Here is a 14,390-nt window from a genome sequence, read left to right as displayed (position 1 = left end):
TGGCGGGTGAAAAGGTACATAGGTCTTCGGTATGCTGATACTTGTCAATGGCACGCGGAAACCGCCCGCTGATGCGGGTTCACTGACACCGGTAGGGGCCAACTGACCATATAGCAATGGTTAGGGGACAGGTATCCTTGTGCTGGTGACCAGTATCGCCTCACCGGCGGCCTATAAAGCTGTACTGGTGGGCTGTAGCAGAATACCGGTACGTGACACTGGTTTGCTTCTATAGAACTGCGAGAGTACTCCCGGTGTTTCCTCCGTTTTTATAAATGTGAAAGCATTAACTGTTCCATGGAGCAAACCGGCGTCATCAGCTTTGAAGCCGCGCAAAACGGTACATTCCCCTGTCTCAATGTCCTCTGTAGCAGAAATCTGATAAATTGGCTCCCATTGGCTCTTGTGCGGCCTAGTTACAAAGAACGCCAACAGAGAAGCCCACTCCATGGCGTCGTAGCGCACGCAGCGGCCCGGCCGCCGGTAGGAGAAAGCGGTGGCCGCAGAGCTGGCGGAGCCGGCCCGGGCAAACTCCGGAGAGATGCACGGCCGAGCTCAGCGCGGCGAGGCCACTTCACGAAAGCGCGAGCTCGGCTATCGGCTGACGAAACGTGGTCGTCCACGCTACAACGCCGCAGACGAACTAAGGGAGCGGAAGAACGACATTCATGCGCAACTCATAAGAAGTGCTTAGGTGTCCTCGGACTTTTTCAAATAATATGTGTGCACTTACATGTACCCTTAAAATTTTAAAAGATCTGCACTATGTTTTTCTTGTGATGGACGCGAAATTGACGAATGTATCCATCTACGTATAAGCGATATTCCAACGGCTCGTGCAGATGCTGAAATAGTGGTGGTTGTTTCGGTTTTTTCTGATTTTAAACACGTGAGCTTTCGAATAAGCCCTTTTGTGAAAGACGATCTTATTTTCTATTTTCAAAATATTTGCTCAAATTATGTCCATAAAAAATGAGGCGTTTACAAATCCCTGTAACGCAAAATGAGAGCGCAGCGCTTGAGGAGGAGGAGGGGAGTGTACGAAGGGGAGGGTATGTCCCTCCTCCCCTTCTCCTCCCCTCCTCCACTTCTCCTCCTTTGATCCTCTGCTCCTCGTCCTCCCCTCCTTTCCTCCTCCTCTTCCCCTTCTCCTCCCTTCCTCCTCCTCCTAATTCGACTTTCTTCATGCTCTCCTCTCCCCTCCTTCACCTCCTCCTCCTCCTCCCCTTACCTCCTCCCCTATACCCTTTCCCCCACCTCCTGCGTACCACTACCCTCCCATCCTCCTTTTGCATAACTTCCTCTCCTCCCCTCCTCCCACAGTTTCCCCGCTCAATTTTTCTGAAAAAGTGACGCAACGTGACCTCAACAGCAATTAAATTCCCCGCTAAATCGGGAATTTAGTTTTGTAGTTGTGTCCAATTATGTCCAATTCAGTTTCTCAACTAAATTTAGTGGGGAAACTGAATTGGTGTTGAGGTCACGTGACGTCAATTTTTTCGCTAAATTTAGCGGGGAATTCAATTGCTGTTGAGGTCACGTGACATCAATTTTCCCGCTAAATCTTACGGACAAAGTGAATTTGTTCATAGGTGTCGTGACAAAAAGTCATTCGACGTCATTTTCACCACTAAGTTTAGAGGGGAATTGAATTAGTGTTGAGGTGACCTGACGTCAATTTTCCCGCAAAATTTAGCGCGGTTACGCCGACGGCGACGCCACGAAACCCGGAAAGGGGGCCTAAGATCTGCGCTCTAAAATTACAAAGTTTAGTATAAGTAATTTTATTATATTATTGTTGAGTACAAAATAATTTTAATCCTTATTCAGCAATTTTAAGTACCCACTGGAGATAGCATTTGAGCATAACGTTCATTATTTTTTTTTTTCTGAATAGACGTAATGACGATCGACTGGAATGACGCCCGCGTCGTAATGACACCATAGATTCTTTTAAGTACTAGGCCGTACCATTACCCTTAATAAAGAGAAGGTTAATCAATTTAAACAAAAAGCACAAAGATTCATAGTTTCAATTAAGTCACGATGCTTTTTATCTCGATCCTCAGTGCGTGCAGTTCTAAAGAAACAAAAATTCCAGACATGCAGAAAGATAGTGGATGAATTTAATTCGTATATCTAGTTTGTGGTTTGATATTACTTCGTCTTAATAGCCTAACTAGCTTGTATGGGTTCATATTTCAAATTAAACGTGTACGTTTGGCTTATTATATGGTTTTGTGTGATACGTAAGGCACTCATTTTAATATTACTGTAACTGTGAACTTTCTAACTGTGAACAAACTTTGGTGTTCTATTTGAGAGGCCGTGCAACAATATTCGCTTAGAATGTTTTTTTATTTTTTTTTTACTTCACACGAGTTAACTGGCACTAGTGGGCCCAAATATGGAGGGTATTCACTGGACGCTATATTTGAGGGCGATGTTTAAAGCGCATGCTCAGAACGAGCTCTCATTAGTAGGCTGCCAAGACCGGCAATCTTGATGGGGCGGACTGTACCAACGTTACTAGAACAAGTCAGTTAGTAAACTGTCATAGAGCCCGCTTTAAAAAGTAGCACCGATCCGTACTCGTGAACCGGACTGATGGCGATCGCAACGCCACCATTTCTCCCGCAGCGGCCATTCGGGCAACTGCACGGCTGCTTGCATTTGTTCGGGAGTATCGCATACGATCAACGTTACTCGAGCAACTCAGTTCGCAAAGTTCTACGGAGAGCGTGATCCCTTCTAAGACACGCGCTGACAAACGTCAATTTTCGCTGATAACCCCTAGATTCCGAAATGCTGTTTGAAGCTGCTGTTGCAAGACGCGCCGCAGCAAAAAGGTGCGCTTTCAGCAGCGCTAGCCGGGCTGAGGGATACGGGGGGATACGAGAGGGGATCACGCTCTCTGTGGGAGTTTGCTAACTGAGCTGATCGAGTAACGTTGAACTAGACGTTGCAAAAGAACTTTGAACGCTCGCTGAAAGAAGCACTCCGGCGGCGTTTCCTCTGTTGCCTACTAAGACACTTTTCATGCCATACGCCACAAGGTGATGCTCCAGTCTTTGACATCCCAGGAAAATTCCGGTTAATAAAAAGAATGAACAAAGGCCACCTTAACACCGCTGCTTGAAATGTGGATTAAATTACCCACCAATTCTCCAGACGAACGACAAAGAAACGAAGGAGCGCGAGACCTGTAAAGAGTTTTCGAATATTCTTGCACACCAACTTGCCTCCTCCAAGACGTTAAATTGTACAACCGAAGGCCCTCGTTAAATCTGCAGCTTTGTTGTCCGCGTAGCATTTATACTTTTTTGCACTGGTGACACAAGCAAGCTCGACGGACTCGCAAACACGGAGCGACCGGAAGTCGCTTTGGACGCAAGCGGCAGTTCATGTTTGTAAACAGCAAAAGGGTCTAATTTTGTGGAAAGCCTAGATTCTAGAGACGGTCCAACTCAAACCATGGGGAACGGTCGCAGTTTAATGGCGGACGCCTCCATCGGACATTGGTTGCGAGTGCGCATACGCTGCGTTATCGGCTATGAGGAAAGCAGGCGGAAAGGCGGGGACGCTCGCGGACTACCAACGCGTTCGTCATCTGTAGCTCGTATTGCGAACGCGAGCCTTAAACCACGTGACTCCGCTCCTTTCCTATACGCCGAAGCTGAGACTAGAAGCTCCACCTTCAGTACGAGCTCGCTGGCTTCCCCAGTGCTTTGGTTGCAGAGTGCCTGCTTTCTTTCAATCTTTCCTTCGCGAAACTAGATGACGTAGCTGGGGGGTCGCAGTACCCTCATTGACGGTATTCCGATCTGCCTCATGGATTGGACCCAAGCATTGTGTGAGCACTCGATTTGGGCTCGTGATAATCAATAAACCCCTATCGAAATTCACGTGCCGATTATTAGAGGATCGGAACCACCGCACAATGCCGAAGCAACTCACATCGAGAAACGTGCAAGTTAATCCATAGGGTAGCGCACGTCGAAGCGCGCCCAACGCGAGGAGCCGACGAGTCAATCAAACAGCGTCGAAAGGGCAATGTCACTGCGCTGATCACTTTCTTTCTTTAATTATGTTTTTGCCAACGACGTAGAGGGGCTTAGAACCCTAAATTGGTATCCCTCTCAACAGGCAAAAGTGATTCTTTAAATAATTAGAAGCGCCGAAAAAGACAAGGACAAAGAAGTGGAACGACACAATAAGAAGTGGAACGACACAATAATTAGAAGCGCCTTGTGTCGTTCCACTTCTTTGTCCTTGTCTTTTTCGGCGCTTCTAATTATTTGAAAAACCATGAACCAACTGGCCCAACTTTCCACTTTGACGCAAAAGTGACCCCCACTTGGCTGCCAACATGTACAATTTCGACCACTAGACACTTTGACCGTATCAAATCCTGAGGCATTTTGGCAAAACTGAGTCTAGATTTCTATTGAGATAGATCGCTGTAAAAAACATAATAAATTTTTTTTTTCAATACTGTTAACACCAGGGATCACTGCCTAGCTTCGATGAAACCCCAAAATATAGCTCCGCGGCTGACGGCATCTAGCGGAGGCACTGCGAAGCTGCACGAGTTTTTGTCATAAAAGCACGTTTTTGACTTAAAACCGACCAAACATAACTTATTCTGTCGGTACTGTTAATAAAGATCGATAATAAATTGAGGGTCACTTTCAGCAGCGAGATTATCGCTCTAAGGCCATCTGCCGTCTAATCCATGACAATGCATTCACGTTAAGGTTTTAGTCTGACATTGTGCAGGGATTCCACAGCTGCCATGAGAGGCCAGTCTTTCGAAACGGGTCTATAGCTCAACAAGCATTCGGGTAGTGCCTCGTGTCCAATCGCTGCAATGACGACAATAACCGGTTCCAATGCCTGGAACTAAACTCATTTCCTGTGCTTTGCCAAACCTAGAGCGTGGCAACGATCAACTTTTGAAGCATATAATCGGATCCAGGTCACGTGGCTGCTTGTTCTGACTGCGTGTTGAGTGAACGAACGCTACTCGTGTTTATTTCATTTCTTTTTTTTTGTTTCTGCCACTTTGAGGGCGTGTAGTAAAAGAGGAACGCGTGTATCTCTGGTCATTAAAGCCAGGGATTCCTTCTAAGCGGTATTTGCGCAAAGTAAAAGAATTGTTGCATCGCACCTTTTTTTTTCTTGATGCGAGTTCGTTGACTTGCGTGGCAGAACGGTCTATTCCCCCCAGACGTATAGGGCAGCCAGCTGGAGTCAGCTGGTGTTCGCTTTTTAGCAAGACATGATCTGCCATATGCTTTGTCCGTTCAGTGAACTCGATGCCACATCGGGTTCACTGTGGCATAAAAAAGTACCTAACACGTAAAACAAAAACTCAAATTGTGGTCCCAAAAACGCTTTGAAAATGTGTCGCATTCTTTTTGTTTTACTTAGTTCTAGGACCATGGGCTTTTACTACCATGCTCTATTTTGGGGCAAGGAACACATGATGCATTTGGTTAATTTGAGGATGTTTTTAGTTTGTTTCAGCCTAAGTCAGGTTGCAATGAAACAAAGTCTCCTCGAACGCTGACGCCATAGTCGTGTCCAATCTCTGCCTTCTTTAGTGACGCAGGAAAATTATGCACTTATGCTTTCTTATCTAGAAGGTGTTGAGCCAAGGCAACCAGCATTAGAAGCCAATGTAACAGCGCCAAAAGCGCAACGTCAAGGCACTCGGTCTGCGCATATGATATCCCTAATTAAATCAATTAAGCACACTAAATACGCCATGACTTGTCTCGTTTGGCTCGTGGATTTGCGCTTGCGTGTCCTCTAACCTATGACTGAGCTCTGAAGTATGCTGAAACGAAGCATATTACGCGCCGAGGAAGGGGCAGACGCAGTAACGGTTCGTCAAAATATTGATTCTTTCCTCGCTCCAGGGGGATCGGTGGCCGAGTGAGCTACCGCACATCAGCTCGGATTAGAGTTCTTAGATGAGAGCTTCCTACAAGTAGAAAAATTCTTTGAAGCGCCGACTGCGTGGCGGTTCGGGTTTTAGGAAGCGAATGGCGGCGCGCGGCAAACGAGTGAACTGAATGACGTCATTTTGTTCAAGCGGAATGTGCTTTGTCATTTGCCTTGGTTGTTGTTAGTTGTAGAAATAAGTATCGAGGAACTTTAGCTTGGAGCATGTGGAGCTTAAAGCTTGCGCTGCAGAACCCGAGGAACCTGGGTTGAATCCCCACCCTTGCCCGTTTCAATACGGACGAGTATCGCACCGGTGTGCGGTCGTTTATCACTACTGCGTGGAGCACGCTAGAGACCCCAGGCTTGCAGTCACACTACACTGGTTAAACTTCTCATCTACAGTGGGTAACAATGTCGCCACGTTTCTGGAAGACTGACCTACCGCTGTATGAACAACTAAAAACTACTTGCTTTTACTCCTTCCACCCGAGTCTTTCTCCCTCAAGCTCCAGCTCCGTAGCACGTGCTTCCCGCCTCACTCCAACACCTTCCAGAAACTACGGTGCTATACTCGGTTCACCCTTAAAGGGGCCATGATACGATATCGGGTTGAAGTGTTCATGACTTTGCAGAAGCGTACTGGTCCTAGCCTGATCCAAGTATGCTCGCACAGACCATAACTGATTCAGAAGCTTCTTCGTAGCGGTGAAATTGCGAGGATAAAAGGGAACTATTTCTTTCAGTCTTCCTTTCGTAAAGTTTGATGACGTAATAGTGGGATCGAAATCACCCGCCTGACGACAGTCGAGCGCGGGACTTGTATTGGACGCTAGAACTGCGTGAGCACTCTACTTCAGCTTGTAACAATCAAAGCCTCGGTTGACACACGGTTAGTATACTCGTGTCTAACCTTTGCAGTGATATAAATTTACCATTGCCTGGAGCTCAGTACGCGTTTTCTACTTTCCCGACCACAGTGCGTGGCTATGATTAACGTTGGCGGCATAGAATAGGCACCAGGCTACATGCCCACTTGTTCTGGCTCCAAGTTGTGAGGATAAACGCTGCTCATATTTATCAAATTGTTTCGGCAACTGCGATTGACTAGGAAGGAAACCTAAGGCAAGTTTATTTGGCCATTAACGTGAGGTAATGGTTCTAAGTAGTATTTAGCGAAAGGAAAAAAAAATTGTTTCATGGGTCCTTTAAGCTGAGACTAGGAGTTCCGCCTTCAGCGCGAGCTTTCTGCCCTTGCCATAACAAATGCGAAGGCGCAGTCACGTGCATCCAAGGCACTGCGGAAGCCAGCGAGCTCGCGCTGAAGGCGGAGCTTCTAGTCTCAGCTTAACGGTGAGCTGAGTGTAGATACTAAAGCCGGCGCACCCACTCTGTGATGCCAACGTAGTGCACGAAAAAAACTACAGTTGGCTGGGCGCTGGACTTTGATGGGCCGACGCGCTGCCGGGCCGGCCTTTAGACCAGTGTCCGAAATCCTACCCCACAGCGATAAAGATGGAAAATAATAATCTCAAAAGCAGGCCCTTGTGGAGAGAGAGGCTGCGCATAACACGACATGTTTGCCTTTTACGGCACTCTTGGTATTGATATTTTTCTCGCAGCTTCGTGACCATGCATCTCTGACGTTCTCGCACTACGATATGTGTGAAGGTTCCTTAAAAAAACAGAGTTACGAAAAACGCGGCCCCTCTACAGTGTCATGGCGTCAGCATAAAGAAAACAACAAAATGTCGGCAACCATGAACAAGATCAGACACTGGTGTATAGCTTCGAGTGAAAATATTGTTCAAATGTTACTTACGCGTGCATGACGACGACGTAATTAAAGCGATTGCAGCTGTTATGATTAGAAGTCGGTATAGCAACTCTGACTTCTAAGCTCTGTCTTTTAAGTTACGACGACTGAAAAACTCATGGTGAATATTAGCAACTCTACCCCTTTCATAATTACACAACTCGACCTCCTTTATAAAACCGAAGCGCTGGTCAGCAGTCCCAATTATTTTATACTGAAGCGCTTTTTTTAATGTTTATGCTTACCACGCAGCTAGCAAATATGGGAAATAGTATTTTATTCCTAGCACCTTGCAGGTGGTTTCCTGAAATTTAAAATAAAAGTAACAGCAAAATTGCGCTACTTAAATGAAAGCTAAAGAAGTTGTTGAAAAAATCGAGTTAGAGTTGAATTCATGAGTATTGTTAGCTTGCGAACATGAATATCGCGTTCGTTTCCCCCGAAGGTGCAATTATAAACGCAAGAAAACATGAAAAACCTCTTACCAGTCGTTACGTCATACTAATATCTTTCGGCCGCGGAGCGCGTGTCGCTCCTGTGGGCAGCGCGAGCAATCGCAAGCTTCCCGCTTATATTCTTTGACCTTTCTAAAAATTGCAAGATTGCGCATGTATAGCTTTGATAGGCGCTGAAAATGCGCGAGAGCGTAGGTTTTGAAAACTCTGGATATGGCGACACACTCCGAAAATGAGGGAATTCAGCGGTACTTTGAAAATGATTTTCTGCAGCCTCCGTGCACCAAATTGAAAAATAATCTCGATATTTGTGATTCTGGAGGCACAGTGAAGACGATTTAGGTGTTTTTGCTCAAATACAAAATTGCTTAAGTTTCCTTTCAATGAGTCATATGTATTATTAAAAAAAGCGAGTTTTAAAAACGAAAGCATCCAAATCGGTACACAAAATGTGACCGACTGCCTACGTATCTGATGGCCATTATATAGTAAATGAACCCCACGAAATGTATACATGCCTTGAACGTGACTTCACGCTAGGGAAGGACTGGGCCCCGCGCCATGCTGATGGTTTACTTCACACCGCGCCGATGTACTTACCAAGGTGTAAAGTGCCTCCAACTGCTTGGCATGCGCTGACTAGCACCGTATTTTAAACAAAGTTTAGCCAGTAGGTGCAGACATTTTTGGCGCTGGTACGATTGCGCTATGAGCATAAGGGCTGCCGCGTCGAAAAATCAATCTTTATTACACGCCTCGCAATTATTTAACGAGCAGCTTCAGGAGCCACCCCTGTTAAAGCTACAATTCTTCGACGGACTGGTAAACAACGTAGGGTTACCGCTTTGCGGACAGCACAAGCCGACGCCCCGGCGGCGGCGGCGTCTCGGCGAGCGTATACCCGGGGGCCGCTGTAGACCCATTGCCCCCTGGCCGAGCTCGCAGCGTGACAGACTCGCGCCCGTACTCGGCAAGGGCGCGTCGAAGGTTTGTTTGAAGCTTGGAAGCGACGTTATAAAGCGAAACGCGAAGGGCACCCACATAGCGACCGGGCAAACCCGATCCAGACACGTACTTAACATACTTAACGTTTGAAAATTGCTGTCATTCGCTGCTGCGACATGCGCGCCTCAAGCGATTAATGTGCGGTCGCATCCCTTCTCTGCCCCTCGTAGTTTTTCTAACTTGACGGCTATTCTATTGTCGGGCATGCCCATAAAACGATCGTCGGGACACGTAGCAATTACTACAGCCGAATGCGGCGCAGTTTACCATGGCGCCTCTTTCGAATGGCCGTCGACTCAACCACCGGTAGTGTGGTTGCCGGGGTTTGACATCCTTATGTGACTTCAATAACCCAGCGGCTATGTACAAAAATGTCAAAATTTCTTCACAGCTATTTTTAAACAACGTTATTGTTTTAGAACACAGCGAGCTCTTCATTTGGACTGGAGCACTGAGGCATCATTTTTGCCCTTGAACACAGTGTTGACGAGAATGTTGCTTCATGGGGTGAATATGAGTTAAAGCTGTGTTTGAGGTGTGTGGTCCCCGGCTCCACTGTCGATTTCTTGGAAATCGGGCACAGTAGTTAACCGCAAGAACTGAGCCATTTGCTGGAGCGGCATAAACTTGTTCACAACAATTTGAATGTGCATCACCATACTGGCGACTAGTAGTGCTAAAATGTCCTGTCCTCCTCAATTCAAAGAAGCTGTCAGATGAGGAACCACTCCATCGCGAGAAAATGTCTTCTACAAAAAGAAACATTTTTTGCAGTATTCACACTTCATCGGAAACTGAAGCGGCTATGTATTTGACTAAAAACACTGAAATATTCTTTATTCCTTATTTGAAATCCGCCTATGGTGCCCAGCAGGATTTGTAAAATGTTTCGACATACCCTTCAAACTTTTTTGAGGGGTTTGATTTATCCGCCGAAGTTTTCTAAAGGGCCTGACGTACCCTTCATGAATTTCGAAAGGGTGTAAGAGACTTGTTATAGTTTTTGAGGTGCCTGTGGGGTCTGTTCCAATCGTTTTCGTGAAAGCACGGCACCAATCAAAATCGTTTTAACGGATATATGGAGAAATCAGGATATGGGTGCGTCGGGATGTAGTGTATTGTTTTTTTATTATTTATCCAGCTTTTTATGAAAGTGCTTGGCTTTCAGTATGTTCGAAATCAACCCTGGTGTGACGGTGACGCGTTTGAACCCGTTAACGAAGAAGGTCGTCGCAAAGGCGTGTTGATATTTCATGGTGGTACCATTTGGTGCTGGACAGAGCACGCGTCTTCACTGCGTGTGGCGTCCCATCAACTCGTCGTCCTAATGTTCGACGTAACAACGCACCCGAAGGTCTATCCCTTTAAAGACACGAACACACAATCAAAAGAAACTCTCTTAGCGCCAAATGACAACTCTTGGTTTGCAATTTCCCGTCAGCGGCATTTGTCGGCATCCCTTACATTTTTCATATCGACTGTTAGGGGAGTACGCTATATCATAAGCTCAACTTCGCCAAACAATAATTCCGCCACCCAGCAAACAGTACGAAAGACGTTAGAGAAACACGTCGCGCCGCCGCACGGGTACACTGGCAGGTGGCGTAAGGCACCGCCCAATAAGTGTCGCACAGCGTATCCGTACTCTACACCGTCCCGCTGGCAGCTCGAGCTTCTCGAGCTCGGCGGCTCGGCTAAAAGGGGAAGCGAGGCTCGTCCGCTCTGAGGAGGATTATGGCAGAGACAGGGGCACGCGCCTCAGGAGGAGTGCTCCAATCGGACCTTGCCTGCGCGCCTCATCGGTGGCGCGCAACACCAGGCAATGGAGGACGGGCGCGGAGCAGCGGTAACAAAAACATCGCACATACCGCGCAATCATAACGGCATCACCATCGATGGACCCAATGGCGCGCATGGGCGTCATGGACCTGAGGATGTTTGCCGATAGGACAGGGAGTGATCACAGAAGGGCTCTTGACACCGGAATTTCGGCAGAACTCAGCGGGAGCAGCAGTGTCGGGGGAGGAGGTAGAGGCACGGGTATGCAGCACCAAGGCACGCACGGCCCCCCCCCCCCCCCCCCCCCCGGGCGATAAGCTCCAATACTAACATCTACACCGCGGCCGAAGAAAATGGTGGCGGTGAACCCTTTCTCTTTGTCACAACCATCCTTCCGGAGAGGCCGGTTTGCAGATCACCACGGCCGGAGCAACACCGGAAACGAATGGGAAGAAAGCCTCTCCGGCCTCGGCACGGAGCAGCTGACCCCACCCTTCCCGAAAGGGGCATGTTCGTGGTCAAAATTCCCACGCAACACCGGTTCCGGCTGATAGACATGGCTGAGGGAGTAGGCACCAGCAACTCTGCCGAGGGGGCCCAGGGAGGCAGCAATAATGAGACCCATGACCGCCAGTATTGAGATTGCATTCGTCGGAGACTCGGTCGCCATGTCGAAGGAATCGCGTGGCGCATCGCGAAGTACCACGGCAAGCAGCTCTGTCCGATGTTCGAGGGCCAGCAAACCCCGTCCCAGCAGCAGGCTCAACCCGAGAACACCATGGCCCAAAGGGAAGTGCCCCCGGCGGTGGCAGCACCAAGAACCAGACTCTCCCAACTTTCACGTGGCGACATCAAGGTTGTTTTTCGCCCCCGCGGAGTACTGAGCCTCACGGCATGGAAACTATACCACATCACTGACGGCATCGCCCAGCTACTCAACATGAAGGAAGACGCAGAGCGAGCGGCAGTGTATGCGCAAATCCACGGCGCTCAAAACATCGCAGTGATCAGCATCGCACAAGACGGCATCGCGTACAAGCTCCTGGAGGCGCAAGCCATATGTGTGGGAGGCAAGTCCTGTCCGACGAACACGTACGTCGCGGCACCGGACAACTCCATCGAGGCAGTGGTGCACGGCATCAGACCCAACACCTCCTCGGCCAAGCTCATAAAGGAACGCTCAGCGGTGGGCTAATAAATCGTGGCTGCCAGGATGTTGGGGGAATCGGAAAAAGCCCAGATCACCTTTCGGGGGCAATAAATTCCCAGGTATGTCGAGTTACTCTACGGGTACGTCTAATATCGACCCCTCAGACAGGTCTGCAACCAGTGCCTCAGGGAAAGACACCGGAGAAACGTCTGCCCCGAATCCGCCGGAGCTGTTTGTTTCAAATGCACGACAGAGGACCCCATACCAGACCACCAGTGTTCTCAAATGTGCTCTCAGTGGTGTGAAGTGGATCACGTAACCGGCGACTGTACCTGCCCCAGGCGCCACGAGAAGAGTCGGGTGCCAAGAAGACCCTCAAGCAAAAGCAACAGCGCGGGCCTCGCCAGCGGCAATGGACCACACCGTGGGAACGCAGCACCAGCAGGCTGCTTGGGGCCGACCGGTTCGGCAGCGCAGGCCGGCGGTGCGAGATCGGCTGGTCCCGCAGAGCCAGCTGGTCCCGCGCCGCCGGCCGGCAACTTTCTCGAAAGTCAAGAATCGTCAGCAAGCAGCGCAAGCCAGCATCGCTTGATAAACGGGAACAACGCAGGCCGGGCAGAGCGAGACTGCAGAGGCGGGTGAGCTTGGCAGTCCTCCCTCTCCCCTCCCCACCCCTCCCCCCAAAACTGAACACCGCCGCATAACATAGACAGAGAGACGGCCCTAAAATTAATTCAGGCGTCACTACAAAACCTCAAGGAAATCGTAACAAAACCTTCAGAACGAATGGAACGCCCACAAAGGCGACGAGAACTAGGCGCGCAAATACCGGGCTTAAAGGGGGTACCAACGATACCTGAGATGGTAGATGCGGTAATGAGCCTAGAAGAAAAGTACATTCAGACGCGAGCACGTAGAGGAGAGTTTCTCGGAATGGCGCAAGGTGGAAACCAGGACAAAATTTGGGGCCACCAACCTGACTTTCAAGCCAGCGAAACTACAACCTCCACCGCGCAAAGCACCCCCTATGCCCGGGTGCCAATACACTAAACATACATTTTGGAACCCAACTATGGCAGGGCAACCCCAAGCAGCCGTAACGAGACCCTAATTACGGCTGGAACTGCAGATGTTACCGCAACAAACCCGGAGCACTCGCGCAGTTCATTACCGGACTAGGTATACGTCCCGACGTCATAATTTTACAAGAAACAGGTGCGGACAAACCCTCACTGGCCGGATACCAAACACTAGCCCCCAACACCAAAAGGCGCGCAGTGATCCTGGCAGCAAATCTCGTGAATGCACGGGTCTACGACCTAGGTCTATAGACCACTTGCTTATACAAATCCTCCCCGAAAAGAGGCACTCCTCCTTTTTCATACTTAACGTGTACGGTACCCCTTGAGATGCGCACAGAGAGCTCGACCAAATCTTCGCGAGATCGCTCCACCTCGCAAAAGGTCAGCCACTATACTAGGTGGAAACTTCAGTGCATCACATCCGGCCTGGGGGTACAATCGCTCCTCGGCAAAGTGTACCTCGACTCTGCCAGACCATATTTCTAAAACGACTGATTATACTAACCGACCACGAACAGCCAATAAGGCTGGGCAACAGCATATCGCGCGATACCTGTCCTGACGTTGCGCTCCCCCAGAGCGGAAGATGGTCGGAATGGGACAACCTTGAAACCAATCTAGGTAGCGACCAAATGATAGCCCAGATCGACATCGCGATTTCCCCAGGAGGGAACGTTTTACGAAAACGACCCATAACGGATTTGTACAAGTTTTGAGAGGTCTTCACAGCAAGGAGTCAGGAAGAAGAAACCCCTTCACTCGAGGAATGGACCGAGCAGCACATGCGAGACATGAACGAATACACCAAGGCCGTCAACCCAACGACCGAGACACCAGAGGTGAACAATCACTTGCTCCGAATCTGGGGTCAAGACACAGCCTCACAAGGGGCTGGAAGTGGCAGATACTCAAGAGGAAATTCAAGAAGCGGATAGGCGAAATCATGGCCGCAGCTCTCGAGTATGCGAACCAGGTTGCGCAATACATCTGGCACAAAAAATGCAACGAGCTCCACGGCCAACTGGGCAACAAGGACGCATGGCTGTTTCTCAAGCATTTCCACGACCCCACCAAGAGCAAGCGGGTCACCAACCAACTGCTCCAAAAAATAGCGTGAGACATTTTACGCACGAAACACGACATCCTCAAGCAGC

At 48.9% G+C, this 14,390-nt stretch overlaps 1 pseudogene; it reads left to right on the top strand.

Moving 5' to 3' along the window:
- Positions 1-14,179: 14,179 nt before the first annotated feature.
- LOC121835709 overlaps positions 14,180-14,390 on the top strand; it is a 64,542-nt pseudogene continuing 64,331 nt past the window's right edge.

The sequence above is a fragment of the Ixodes scapularis genome, unplaced genomic scaffold (genome assembly GCF_016920785.2).
Source record: "Ixodes scapularis isolate PalLabHiFi unplaced genomic scaffold, ASM1692078v2 PGA_scaffold1__304_contigs__length_218370807, whole genome shotgun sequence".
NCBI classification, from domain to species: domain Eukaryota; kingdom Metazoa; phylum Arthropoda; class Arachnida; order Ixodida; family Ixodidae; genus Ixodes; species Ixodes scapularis.
This window is presented reverse-complemented; position numbering and strand designations above follow the sequence as displayed.